This window comes from Periplaneta americana, chromosome 3 (assembly GCF_040183065.1).
Source record: "Periplaneta americana isolate PAMFEO1 chromosome 3, P.americana_PAMFEO1_priV1, whole genome shotgun sequence".
NCBI classification, from domain to species: domain Eukaryota; kingdom Metazoa; phylum Arthropoda; class Insecta; order Blattodea; family Blattidae; genus Periplaneta; species Periplaneta americana.
This window is the reverse complement of record NC_091119.1, coordinates 9,180,721-9,196,315: the sequence shown is the minus strand read 5'-3', so window position 1 is coordinate 9,196,315 and position 15,595 is coordinate 9,180,721. Positions and strand designations below refer to the sequence as shown.

At 35.1% G+C, this 15,595-nt stretch overlaps 1 protein-coding gene across 1 annotated transcript in view; it reads right to left on the bottom strand.

Annotated features, from left to right (window-relative positions):
* Positions 1-15,595, bottom strand: part of Pepck1 (Phosphoenolpyruvate carboxykinase 1) — a 242,230-nt gene that overhangs the window by 152,627 nt on the left and 74,008 nt on the right. The gene's annotated exons all lie outside the window — the stretch shown is intronic.

The following is a 15,595-nucleotide window of genomic DNA, read 5'->3' as shown; positions in this document are numbered from 1 at the left end:
GAAATGATCGGGACGAAATTGAAATACAAACTGCTGAGCCATTTATACCCGAACCCACGCTTTCAGAAGTCGAAATTGCGATAGAAAATCTGAAAAAGTACAAGTCTCCAGGTATCGATCAAATTCCAGCAGAATTAATACAAGAGGGTGGGAGTGCATTATATAGCGAAATTTATAAACTTGTACTTGCTATTTGGGAAAAGGAAATTGTACCAGAACAATGGAAGGAGTCCATAATTGTACCTATTTTTAAAAAGGGGGAAAAAACCAACTGTGGTAACTTTCGAGGAATATCACTTTTGTTGACGTCGTACAAAATTTTGTCCAATATTCTTTTGAGAAGATTAACTCCGTACGTAGATGAAATTATTGGGGATCATCAGTGCGGTTTTCGGCGTAATAGATCGACTGTTGATCAGATTTTTTGTATTCGACAGATAATGGAGAAAAAATGGGAGTATAAGGGTACAGTACATCAGTTATTCATAGATTTCAAAAAGGCTTATGACTCGGTTAAGAGGGAAGTATTATATGATATTCTTATTGAATTTGGTATTCCCAAGAAACTAGTTCGATTAATTAAAATGTGTCTCAGTGAAACATACAGCAGAGTCCGTATAGGTCAGTTTCTATCTGATGCTTTTCCAATTCACTGCGGGCTAAAGCAGGGAGATGCACTATCACCTTTACTTTTTAACTTCGCTCTAGAATATGTCATTAGGAAAGTTCAGGATAACAGGCAGGGTTTGGAATTGAACGGGTTACATCAGCTTCTTGTCTATGCGGATGACGTGAATATGTTAGGAGAAAATACACAAACGATTAGGGAAAACACGGAAATTTTACTTGAAGCAAGTAGAGCGATCGGTTTGGAAGTAAATCCCGAAAAGACAAAGTATATGATTATGTCTCGTGACCAGAATATTGTACGAAATGGAAATATAAAAATTGGAGATTTATCCTTCGAAGAGGTGGAAAAATTCAAATATCTTGGAGCAACAGTAACAAATATAAATGACACTCGGGAGGAAATTAAACTTAGAATAAATATGGGAAATGCGTGTTATTATTCGGTTGAGAAGCTCTTATCATCCAGTGTGCTGTCCAGTTAGAATTTATAAAACAGTTATATTACCGGTTCTTCTGTATGGTTGTGAAACTTGGACTCTCACTCTGAGAGAGGAACATAGGTTCAGGGCGTTTGAGAATAAGGTGCTAAGGAAAATATTTGGGGCTAAGCGGGATGAAGTTACAGGAGAATGGAGAAAGTTACACAACACAGAACTGCACGCATTGTATTCTTCACCTGACATAATTAGGAACATTAAATCCAGACGTTTGAGATGGGCAGGGCATGTAGCACGTATGGGCGAATCCAGAAATGCATATAGAGTGTTAGTTGGGAGACCGGAGGGAAAAATACCTTTAGGGAGGCCGAGACGTAGATGGGAGGATAATATTAAAATGGATTTGAGGGAGGTGGGGTATGATGATAGAGACTGGATTAATCTTGCACAGGATAGGGACCGCTGGCGGGCTTATGTGAGGGCGGCAATGAACCTTCGGGTTCCTTAAAAGCCATTTGTAAGTAAGTATATTCAGGTGATATATTGAGTATTGCAGCTCGTCTTCATTTGTAGCAAAAAGAACCTGATCGTCTGCATATAATAATGTATCTAGAGTACAATTTCGGAAGAGCGGGATGTTTCCATGAATATAGTCGCCAATGTCTGATGATGGAGTTGATGTATATATTGAATAAAAGTGGTGAGAGGGGGCATCCTTGACGAACTCCACAGTTTATCGGTCTCCATTTGGTATGTTCTAATCCGATAGTAATTTTGATAATATCTCTGGACAAAATAGTATTATCATTATTATTATTATTATTATTATTATTATTATTATTATTATAAATGTTGTCCTGGCTCCGTCTAGAAGATCGTAGGAAAATCCACTGTCTTTTCCTTCTCTTTCACATATTGCATTTTTCCACTCCTGTCTATCTTGCGTCAAGTTTTCAAAATTTATCCACCCATCATAACCTAGACACTCGATCACAACACTCCTCAATTTTATCCATTCCCTCCCACCGAACATCCTCATATTCATCTTCTTTCACTGTGGCTGTTCCTCGGCTTTGGAATTCCGTACCGAGTAATGTCAGGGACTGTCAGACATCAAACCAATTTAAGAATAGACTAACGAATTATTTTTCTAACAATTCTTGTTAACAATAATAGCTCTTTCAGGTTTCTCAATGTTTAATGGTTATATATATTACAGATAAATATCTAAATTATCTCTATTATTATTATTATTATTATTATTATTATTATTATTATTATTATTATTATTATACCAATTTCTTACCAATGTTTATTATTGTCACACTAACATTACTTATCCAACTTTCATTATTTACTTTCATGTTGTTTTATGGTCTAGATATTAATGTAATAACTATGTAAGCAATTGTATTCAATTAGAATTAGAGTCTGGCTGGGCGGAAGAGAAGGCCTACTGGTCTTAGCTCTGCCAGAGTAAATAAATAAATTATTAAATAATTAAATTATTATTATTATTATTATTATTATTATTACTATTATTATTATTATAACTATTTCTTACCAATGTTTATTATTGTCACACTAACATTACTTATCCAACTTTCATTATTTACTTTCATGTTGTTTTATGGTCTAGATATTAATGTAATAATTATGTAAGCAATTGTATTCAATTAGAATTAGAGTCTGGCTGGGCGGAAGAGAAGGCCTGCTGGCCTTAGCTCTGCGAGAGTAAATAAATAAATGATTAAATAACTAAATTATTATTATTATCTTAATTTTTGTAACCCATTTACCATACCATTTCCGTGTTCACTACGTCTATGAATGCATGGAGAATTCTCAAGGAAACATTGAATGGATTATTCTACCACGAAAAGTATTCATGGACCTTTCCAAGGCCACAATGACATCCAACTTAACTCTATAACTGATTGTGACAAAGATTTCCTTGTGGAAAAATCCACTCTTGTCGAACAGCTGTAGTATTCTATTTCTCCGAGAACAAGAAAAGCGTTATCAGGCGCAGCTTCAGCTTCGCTTATTATGGTATGGTGAAGTGTCTGTCTGTCTGTCTGTCTGTCTGTCTCCCTGACCCGGCCGTACTTCTCGCCCCCGTTCGATTTCAAAGTCTGATCCTTGGCAAAACGAGGCTGATGCTACATGGCATTAGATCTATCTGGAGAGATCGGAGTTTATTTCACTCTCTGCAATATTCCTGCTTTTATCTTTATTTCTTGCTTGGTTTCTTTCTTCCCTTCTTTCTCTTTCTTTTCCCACTTTCTTCCTTACCTTAAGCCTTTATGTCTTTCATTCTTTCCGTATTTAATATCTTTCTTCTCTCGTTTTTTGCTTTTTATTTTTCACTGTTCTCTCTCTCTCTCCTTCTCTAATTTCATTCTCATCTTTCCTTCATTCTCTTCTTTTTTTTCTTTCACTTATTTTCTATTCTATTTATCCATTCTTTTTCCTTCATTTCTTGTTTACTTTCTTCCTCCATTGTTTTCTTTTCTTTTATATTCAATGACGATTATTATTATTATTATTATTATTATTATTATTATTATGGCAATTACTGCTATTGTGATGGACAGTATTACTATTATTTTGACGATTATTATCATTACGATGGCGAATATACTATAACTGTTATTAACTATTACTGCGGCGGTTGTTTCTATCATTATGACGGTTATTTACTACTACGATGTCCATAATTATTTGGTATTCCCAAGAAGTTAGTCCGATTAATTAAAATGTGTCTCAGTGAAACGTACAGCAGAGTTCGTATAGGTCAGTTTCTGTCAGATGCGTTTCCAATTCACTGTGGGCTAAAGCAGGGATATGCACTATCACCTTTACTTTTTAACTTCGCTCTAGAGTATGCCATTAGGAAAGTTCAGGATAACAGAGAGGGTTTGGAATTGAATGGGTTACATCAGCTGCTTGTCTTTGCGGATGACGTGAATATTTAGGAGAAAATCCACAAACTATTACGGAAACACGGGAATTTTACTTCAAGGAAGTAAAGAGATAGGTTTGGAAGTAAATGAGAAAAGACAAAGTATATGATCATGTTTCGTAACCAGAACATAGTATGAAGTGGAAATATAAAAATTGGAAATTTATCCTTTGAAGAGGTGCAAAAATTCAAATGTCTTGGAGCAACAGTAACAAATATAAATGACACACGGGAGGAAATTAAACACAGAATAAATGTGGGAAATGCCTGTTATTATTCGGTTGAGAAGCTTTTATCATCCAGTCTGCTTTCAAAAAGACTGAAAGTTAGAATTTATGAAATAGTTATGTTACAGGTTGTTCTGCATGGTTGTGAAACTTGGACTCTCACTTTGAAAGAGGAAAATAGGTTAAGGGTGTTTGAGAATAAGGTGCTTAGGAAAATATTTGGGGCTAAGAGGGATGAAGTTACAGGAGAATGGAGAAAGTTACATAACACAGAACTGCACGCATTGTATTCTTCACCTGACATAATTAGGAACATTAAATCCAGACGTTTGAGATGGGCAGGGCATGTAGCACGTATAAGTGAATCCAGAAATGCGTACTGGGTTTTAGTTGGAAGAACAGAGAGAATAAGATCTTTGGGAAGGCCGAGACGTAGATGGGAGGATAATATTAAAGTGGATTTGAGGGAGTTGGGATATGATGGTAGGGACTGGATTAATCTTGCTCAGGATAGGGACCAATGGCGGGCTTATGTGAGGACGGCAATGAACCTCCGGGTTCTCTAAAAGCCATTTGTAAGTATGTCGTTGATTGCCATTAGAATGGCGACGATTACCATTGCAATGGCAACGATTACAATATACGATATTGTTATTAGTTCATTGACGATTATTTCAATCACGATAGCGATTTTGATAAAGTATGACAACGATGCTAATCGATTTAAAAATGGGACGGAAGAGGACAAGAAATATATACAAGTAAAAGAATCGTATCGGTGATAACATTGACAAGAATAAGTAAATGGCGATAATGATATTAGTGATGATTGCGACGATGTTGATAAAATACATATTTATAATATCGTGACGACAATGAGTACGAGAAGGATGAAAGAATAGTTGTTCAGACTTTGTTAAATTTACTCCTCAAGATATAATTATAAATCATACTTTAAATCATTTTGGATTTGTAGTTGAACCTGTAAGTAATGGATATCACAGCAAATACTGGTTCTTTCCATTCTTTACTCACTTTCAGCACTGGTAGCCACATAGAACAATGGTGAGAAAACAGCATCTGCGTTCATATGACAAAGTTCATTTCCAAAGTCCTTCAGTGTTTCTTTGGACACCGTCAGTGTAGACTGGAACGGTAGCTCAAGGTCAGCTAGTCTGCTACGCCCCTGTCTTCTTCTTTTTACCTATAATCGTTTGCTCCATCTGGTAGCCGAGGTTCACGGCCAGCGTTTGTCTCAGTTTCTGGACACAGGGACTTGATTTCAGCACGTGTTTAGGAAGTTGAGACAGTGTTCTATCGTACCACACCCCTTTTCAGACGCTCTGAAGTTCATGTGCAAATTAATTCGCTTTGGCTTATTTGTCCATAAAAGAGCTAAAAACTACAGGACTTGTCAAAGAAAGAAAAAGGGGAATTAAAACGGAGTTAAAATTACAATGAAATTATTAGCACCGCAGCATTGTATTGTATTGTATTGTATTGTATTGTATTGTATTGTATTGTATTTATTAACATTCCATGGTATTCATACATTGCTTCACAACTAGAATATGGAACAAGTCAAAAAACTTAATACTATTATAAAGTCTTAATTTATAGTCACAGTCTAGATGAAATATATACAGAAGAGATTTACAATATAGTCTACTAGTACAACACAAAGTTTTAGTATCAATTACATGAAGTGTTATTGAATGTCATGAATTCACCTACAGAATAGAAGGCGTGAGAAATTAGATACTTTTTAAATTTGGCCCTAAATTTTATGTTTTGAGTTTCATTTTTTATATCGATAGGGAGGCTATTAAAATGTTTACTGCCATATAACGCACTCCTTTTTGATAGAATGATAGACTTGCCGATGGAGTATGAAAGTCATTTTATGACGTGTATTTATGCTATGAACTGTTGAATTAGTTACGAAGTTTTCACGATTACATACCAGGAAGATTATTAATGAAAAGATATACTGACAAGCCATGGGCATTATATGTAGTTTTTTTTTAAGTAGTCCTAAAAGATTCCCTAGATTTGGCACCTACTATTATTCTAATTACTCTTTTTTGTAATAGGAATATACTGTTACTATCTGTGGAATTTCCCCAGAATATTATTCCAGAACTCATTACCGAGTGGAAGTATGCAAAGTGTATTGTTTCTAAGGTATTTACTATCTTTTGCATAGATCTAATAGCAAAACATGCTGAATTTAGTTTGGGGATAATTTTTTTTAATATGATTTTTCCAATTTAACACATTATCGATTTTTAAGGCAAGAAATTTGGTTGTCTCGTACACCAGGCTCTTCAAGTGCCCCCACACACAAAAGTCAAGTGGGGTGAGGTCGGGAGAACGAGCAGGCCATCCAATAGCTCCATCGCGGCCAGAAACATAACAATATCCTCTAAAACGGTGAATGTTAGAAAAAAAATCATGTAGATTTTTCAAATGTGTCCTCAAGATTTACCAGTTTCGTTTTGGTGTAGTGGTTACCTTACACCCTGTCTGTCGTCGGAGTCAGGATTTGTCTTTTCCTGACCTACAATCCCAGCAATAAACCTTTCTCACTTGCCGATGCCTCTAAATATAGATATTATTGTATTTGTGACCCTCCAGGATGACAAGCTGTTTGCATTCCTGCCCGTCAGCGTATCTGTCCTCTTGATTGCCACCAGCTGTCACTGTGGCATGCAGTGAACCCCGCTGCTGTGTCACACACACTAATTCTTTTGTTTACTCAGTTTGACAGCTCATTCCAATAACCACTGATCCATCAATCGGTTGGAAACAGTTACAATTGCACTCGGAAATAACAGCGTATCTAATGAAATATCAGACTAATTAATTTACTGTAGTTCGATGTATTCCCTCACCTCTTCTCCACAACTAACCTCATTGCAACACTCTCCCATTTCTGTCCTTATAGAAAATTACTTTGACAGTCTGGTCTGTTCTTCATCATCATCATCATCATCATCATCATCATCATCATCATCATCATCATCATCTTCAAGGTTTAGGCCTGATACCCTGTTCCTTCCTCTTGGAAAGTGTCCTCCCATCTATTGTGGGTCTTCCGACATTCCTCCTTCCTTCCGGTCTGTAGTTCAGTATTTTTTTTTTTTGGGGGGGAATCTGTCTTCATTCATCTTTAATATATGTTCCTTCCAGTTTTTCTTTTGTCTTGCTAATCTGTCGTTTAAGTTGAAAATTCCGAGTTCCGTCCTTATGTCTGTGCTTCTTTTCTTGTCCAATAGAGTGTATCCTGCCACTGATCTCAGAAATCTCATCTCTGCAGCCTCTACCCTTCTTCTTTCTGATCGAGTCAATGCCCAGCTTTCACTACCATACATAAGAACAGGGACTGCCATTACTTTATAGAATTTTAGTTGGGTCTCTTTTAGTGTTTTCCGGGATAAAGTTCTTTTTATTGTACCGCACATTCTCTGGAATTTATTTATTTTGTTGTTAACATCGTTATTTTCGCAATAGGATACGTTGCAACCCAAATAATTGAAACTACTCACCTGCTGAATTATTTTATCCTCTATGACTATTTTGGTCCTTAGATGCCTAGTCCCCAGAAAGTCCATTGCTTTAGTTTTTGTTAAAGATATTTTAAGATTATAATCTTTAATAACTTTTAATAACTTATTTGTTGCTATTTGCAGACCGTCCTCTGAATTACTGAAAATCACTTGATCATCGGCAAACAAAAGAGTGTCTATGCTCTCTTTGCCGACTATAAAATGTTCTGTTAAAATACTTTGCCATTCTTCAATGACTGCGTCTATATATACATTAAAAATTGCTGGTGACAATGGGCATCCCTGTTTCACTCCCTGGTTTATTGCTACCATTTTGTTCGTAATTCCTTGTCCATTTTCTATACTTATGTATGTTTTCCTATACAGACTCTGAATCACCTTAAGTATATGTTTTGGATATCCTTTATTTCCATTATATTTCATAGTTTATTTCTTATAACACTATCAAATGCCTTCTCATATTTTATAAATAGAATATATGTTGGCAGGTTGAATTCTCTTCTCTTTTGTATCAGTTTTTGCATTATAAATACGTCCCTTCCTGAATCCGCATTGTTCTTCTTTTATTAATTACGTTTATTCTTCCCGTCACTATTTTTGCATATATCTTATAAGCTGAATTCAAAAGGTTTATTCCTCTATAATTTGTGCATTCATGTCTATTTCCTTTTTTACAAACTGAAAATATTTTTCCCTCCAGCCATGGTCTGTTCTTATGAAATTAAAAGCCCATTCACAATGGAAATTAAACATAACGTAAGCATTAACTTAAAAATGTAAACGTTACGGTAAAATCAAAAAGTCATACCAACATTCACTATGGGAACATAAACATAACCGCAAAGATACTTGGTAACCATGGAAACATAACAACGACGTCATTTCCTCATATTCTGTCGTATACTTCAGCGCTCCACGATATAATAATAAAGTTAGCTTCCCTTATGAAAAGGTTGCCAGATTTAACAAAGCGTATTACATATAATTTGGAAGCACGCCTAAAAGGTAAAATGATATAGTCTACATTTGAAACAATTAGGGAATCGAATATACAAAATGTCAGAACAGTTCATTTACAGCTTCTTATCATCAGATAGGTTAGAATGATTTGAATGCCATATATCACGAGAAAAATAATAGTACGGATTTGTTGGCATTGATATCTAAACCAATCAACAGCCATCGGTTAAGATAACTTGAAATTTCCATTATCACTCCCATACAAATGATTTCTCAATATCTGAACCGATCCTTTGAGGGCACTAATGGCTATTCCCTTCACAATGCTGTGCGTTAGGCCCAGGTTTTTACATTTGTTGGCAAAGAAGGAGGGTATGGTACCTCGTGCTCCCACCATCAGACCTATTACATCAATGTGGGACAGGCTATATTTATCTTTATAGAACGGGATTGTTGGTTCATAGATCCGTTTCTTTTCACTGTCCACCTCATGCGGTTGATCTGCATGTCTCAAATCTGATGGTGGGATCGAGAATGTATGCCGAGTTGTTCTTAATGGCAATGATATCAATTCGCCGAACACTTCCTTTAGTCCCTCGGCCAGCACTGTTTGCAAATCACGTACTGGTAAGCATAAGCATGAAAGTTTTGAGTTCGCAAACTTTCATGTTAACGTCTAACGGCAATGTTAATATCAGTGTTTATGTGAATCATTATGAATGATCCCATTTAGTAACCTGACCGCAAACATCTGTGTTTATGTTACGGTTATGTTTAATTTTCTTTGTGAGTGGGCCTTAACAAGCTATTAGATGAAAAATGCTGTACCATAATGTAATCCTAATCAAGGTTGATCTCCATCTTTTCCCTTAATATTAATATTAGCCAGTCATCAAAAATATATAATACAATATATCAGGACTATCGCTAGGCAGTAACCTGAATACACGTTTCAGCGTCACATTGTTGACAAGTAACTCCATCTGTTAGCACAACCATAAAGCACTACTAGATGCTATAGAGTTACCAACAACGAAAAAAAAAAAAAAAAAGTCACTCTGTTGCATAAATCTGTATTGGTAAATTTGTCACAAGTAACAAGCACTGATACTGACAGTTTTATTTTTTTAACAACGAACTGTTGCATAAAAACAGTCTAGTATATACAGTCACGAAGCTTGAGTTGTTGAGGATACTAGGAACAAAAGACTGTGCCGATACTATTTCGCATTGTCTGTGATGAGGCGATAGTAGCGATCCTAGTGGTTAGCAACTATCTATGGATGCATATTCTCTATGTATTGAGCTTCGTGACTATATACTAGACTGTGATAAAAATTTGTCATTTGTAGAATTGCGAGCACGTTACCTACCAATCCTTTGTTCTTGGTAAACTTTCTTAAAAATGTAGAAATAACATTTTTCTTTCTTCTTTATTTATTTCCTTTTGTCCTCCATCCTATCTACAGTCCTATTAATTCTTTCGTTTGCCCCGTCATTAATCACTCCTAATTCTATTTTGTATTTCTTTTACCCTTCCTTTGTTTCTCTGCTCTCTATTACTTTATTTTCTTAATTTAAGTGCCTTTCCTTCTCTTTAACATCTAGTTTTTCTCTTTATCTTCCATTTTGTTTCATTTCTGGATTTTTACTCTTTTTCACATACCTTTCTTTTTCTCTCGTATGAACGAATTTATCGATAACTTTTGGTTGATGCTACTGCAATTAAGATATTTGACTCCAGTTCAAGTAAATACCAGAAACCTATTGCATAAAAAATACTAGTGACAAGTGACAATTTACCAATATATGGATGACAAACGACAAGTCTTAGTAATTTCTGTTGCATAACACAATTTTACTAATTTGTCATGACTAGCATATTTTACAAATGAAAGGTAGCCATATTAACAAATTCTGTTTTAGAATATTGCGAAAAAAGGTAGTCAGCAATAAAATCGTATTTTTAAAGTAATATTTAATTTTGCATTTATTTAATTAAGACAGAAGAAATACAATCGTAGTCTGTGATGCACACAAAATATCCAACATTTCTGTGTTTCATTGTTATAAAAATTTCGCGAAACTATCTTCGCGTCATGTTTCTCAATAAAGTAAGAGAAGAAAACTATATTACTGCAGTGTTTAGACAGTTTTCTTCCAATTTAACAAAGGAAGTAAAATCAAAATAAATGGGAAGAACTTCACAAGTGTGATCAATCAATTGATCTGATGCTACCGGTACCAATATTGGAAGTAAGTTATACACGAGCGACAATTTTGCTGAACTTAGGAAGAGGGCTGTGATATGTATTTACATATTATTTTTTCAAATGAATATTATTACTAATCTTTAAATTATTATTACTATTATTATTATTATTATTATTATTATTATTATTTAAAAACAGGGTTTGTTTACTATTAAAATAGTCTTTTCTTGATTAGGGGCCTATAGGTAAAATCGTGTTGCAGGACCTAAATAAGGCAGTGCAGTAGCAAGCAATATCTCAAATATAATTTTTGACTTGTGAAATCTTTCATTAAACTGGAACTAAAATCAGTATTTATTCTTGACCTGTTTTCCTCTGCCTATATATGAATTATCCTTCACTTTCACAGCTTGAAGATGAAGTTACATTACATTAAAAATGTTATTTCTACATTTTTAAGAAAGTTTACCAAGAACAAAGGATTGGTAGGTAACGTGCTCGCAATTCTACAAATGACAAATTTTTATCACAGTCTAGTATATAGTCACGAAGCTCAATACGTAGAGAATATGCATCCATAGATAGTTGCTAACCACTAGGATCGCTACTATCGCCTCATCACAGACAATGCGAAATAGTATCGGCACAGTCTTTTGTTCCTATTATCCTCAACAACTCAAGCTTCGTGACTGTATATACTAGACTGTTTTTATGCAACAGTTCGTTGTTAAAAAAATAAAACTGTCAGTATCAGTGCTTGTTACTTGTGACAAATTTACCAATACAGATTTATGCAACAGAGTGACTTTTTTTTTTTTTCGTTGTTGGTAACTCTATAGCATCTAGTAGTGCTTTATGGTTGTGCTAACAGATGGAGTTACTTGTCAACAATGTGACGCTGAAACGTGTATTCAGGTTACTGCCTAGCGATAGTCCTGATATATTGTATTATATATTTTTGATGACTGGCTAATATTAATATTAACCCGGCACACTCACATTCATACAAATCTTTTGCGTCAAAATAAAACAGGTGATAAGGGAGCCTAAACTGAGTATTTTGATATTGAGAACCAATGCTCAAAAATGCCTATTTGAGGCGCAAGATATCTTGAACGAGAAATACGTTTCAGAAACGTTTTTGTAAGCTGCTCTGGTTTTCATAACAAACAGTTGCCTATCGCGTCGAGCGTTTTGTGGTTCTAGCTTGCAAAACAAATCACAATCGCCACAGGTAATCGGAATTGATTTTTGCAGCTTCGTAATACTTTCTCTAACGGGAAAGTAAAACGTCGTGCTCGGCAAAGCTTCAGACCGCGCACGGGTACTATCATGTGTTGCAGTTCATAATTTGAACCCAGCTGGCTGCAAAGTTTGGAGACTTTGTACTGATTGAGCTATAAACAAGATATAATTAGAAACTGCTGTCATTTTCTTGACGAATAGCGTTTCCGCGGCTTAGAGCTGTGCCATTTATAACCTATTTATTTTGGAGGACTGGTTATAATTAACGTTTGTTTACTGTCTCCGTGATCTGTGATTTTAAAATCGCCACCATGCCGACATGTTTCACTGACTTGGGTTCACGGCCCGATGTCATCGGGGCACATAAATGTCATCACCATCACATCTGTCTGATTTCTCAACAATGCTATTCTTGTCCTGAGTTGGCGTTTTATAGACCCTCTTTGACCTATAGTTCACTTGCAAATGCTTTCCTTCAGATAATTTTCGATGGTCGAGTGGTTATGTTCATTAAACTCGAGATTCTGGAGTTCACAACTGGCAGAAGACGTTGTATTTTTTAAGGCGGATACAAATCTTTAGCATCAACTCCTTTGGAAAGGAATAAGGCCCGTAACACACTTGAAGAGTTTTCGCCAGCGAGAAATGTGTTGCGAGAAAATTAAAAAATTGATAACATGGATTCAAATGGACGTCCACACACTGGAAGAGATTCTCGTTCGAGGCAAAAACCTCGCGCGAGTTTCTCGCTGGAATCGGTAGCTCAGCGAATTTTCTTGACACATTTATCAAAGATTTTTGACATTTATACTCTTTATGACGATTGAAGGTAGAAAAAGATATCACAGGTGGCGATGAATTGTATTGTTTTTATTTGAAAATGAGGAAAGATGGCTGATAATTGCAGTCAGAAACTTATCGAACTAGTACGATGTCACCTGTAGGCCTATTTATATGATACACGGGATGAAAACTATAAAAACACGAAACTTAAAGAAGAAATCTGGAGACAAATATCAGATTATCTGAAAATAAATAGGGCTATACTTTATTTTGATGAGATTTAATAGTATTGATTAAAAATTTGAAATAATGTATCTATATGTCTTAATAGTTTACATAATTTTAATCAGAACATAGCAAAGAATCCTCTATCATATCATGAATTGTAAAAAAAACTGTGGTCCATTAAACCTGAAATAACGCCTAAAGGTATCATCATTCAAATCGAAACCAGTGTCCAAAACTCGCCCTTATTTTCGTAAGATACAATATGATTTTCAGATATTTCTGGCTTTAATTTTAGGCCTACTTTTTCTTTTCATTAACAAAATATGTTCATGTAACTCCATTTCCTCATCATCTCAATACTCAGATTCAACATAGCGTTCGTACGTAATTTGTAAAGTACGACAATATACTTACAGGTTATATATTTAAGTACGACAGTATACGTAAATACATAACTTATAATATTTCCCCCAACGAGTCATTACTATAATCAGAAAAATGCTTTCTGCATGAAGCCAGATGATGATAGCGAGGTGTGATCTGTGATAGCGAGAACTCGCCAAGTGTGTTACGGGCCTAAAGCATTCGAAATTCTGCCTAAATAAAGCTTATACATTAGAAATGGATTTCACACTAGGGGAATGGTAGGAACCAGGAAGAAAAACAACTATGCCATCAACAGATATTCTTCCCTTTTTCTTTATTTCTTTCTTTGACTGTGGTGTAAAGAAGTTAATTTTACTCATTTGTCATGACCTAATTTATTCTTATATTTGATGGACAGGTGGTTGGACTCCTGCAACTTTAGATTGGTATGATACCACAGCTCGTCATGTTGGCAACGGACCGAAATGAATGTCGTCAGATTTCCATTCGTATTCTTATCGGTATGTGTTAACAGTGTTGACTTGTGCTTAAAGTAAAACTCTGGCCCATATTTTTTCAACCTTCATGATGATGAGGCCCCATTTTTCCTCTCATCACTTTAGTGAGGTCCCCTGGCCTAAGGTGTAGAGGAAAATGTAGAACAATCATAGTAATGTGAAATTTGCTATAAATTAAAACAAACAACTTAATTATGTTTTTATTTAACGCAAAATGGTTGTCGGATGTTTCAGTTTTCATAGAATAACTTTTTGAATTGTTATTATGAAACCATATTATTATTATTATTATTATTATTATTATTATTATTATTATTATTATTATTATTATTATTATTATTATTATTGAATTGAACGGGTTACATCAGCTGCTTGTCTATGCGGATGACGTGAATATGTTAGGAGAAAATCCACAAACAATTAGGGAAAACACGGGAATTTTACTGGAAGCAAGTAAAGAGATAGGTTTGGAAGTAAATCCCGAAAAGACAAAGTATATGATTATGTCTCGTGACGAGAATATTGTACGAAATGGAAATATAAAAATTGGAAATTTATCTTTTGAAGAGGTGGAAAAATTCAAATATCTGGGAGCAACAGTAACAAATATAAATGATACTCGGGAAGAAATTAAACACAGAATAAATATGCAAAATGCCTGTTATTATTCGGTTGAGAAGCTTTTATCATCCAGTCTGCTCTCGAAAGATCTGAAAGTTAGAATTTATAAAACAGTTAAATTACCGCTTGTCTTTATTGAGTGTAATTAGTTACCACTGCCACCGGGTATATACCCATTGCAGTGTGAATAAATTACATACATACATACATACATACATACATACTAGAAAAAAAATGAAATTTCATCAAAATCCTAGCCCTATTCATTATAGCCTACTCGTATTATTAACATTTCACTTTACACTCCATTCTCCTGTAACTTCATCCCTCTTAGAGCCAAATATTTTCCTAAGAACCTTATTCTCAAACACCCTTAATGTTTGTTCCTCTCTCAAAGTGAGAGTCCAAGTTTCACAGCCATACAGTACAAGCGGTAATATAACTGTTTTATAAATTCTAACTTTCAAATTTTTTGACAGAAGACTAGATGACAGAAGCTTCTCAACCGAATAATAACAGGCATTTCCCATATTTATTCTGCATTTAATTTCCTCCCGAGTGTCATTTATATTTGTTACTGTTGCCCGAAGATATTTGAATTTTTCCACCTCTTCAAAGGATAAAACTCCAATTTTTATAGTTTCATTTCGTAGAATATTCTGGCCACGAGACATAATCATATACTTAGTCTTTTCGGGATTTACTTCCAACTTCTGGAGACGGCCTCCAGATATGGAGGGTAGCTGCGAATATATTGAATAAGCAGTCGCGGACAGCCGGTGAGGGGTGGTCCTCCAGCTTGGGGGTTGGGCGAAGGGCTAACAACCCATCAC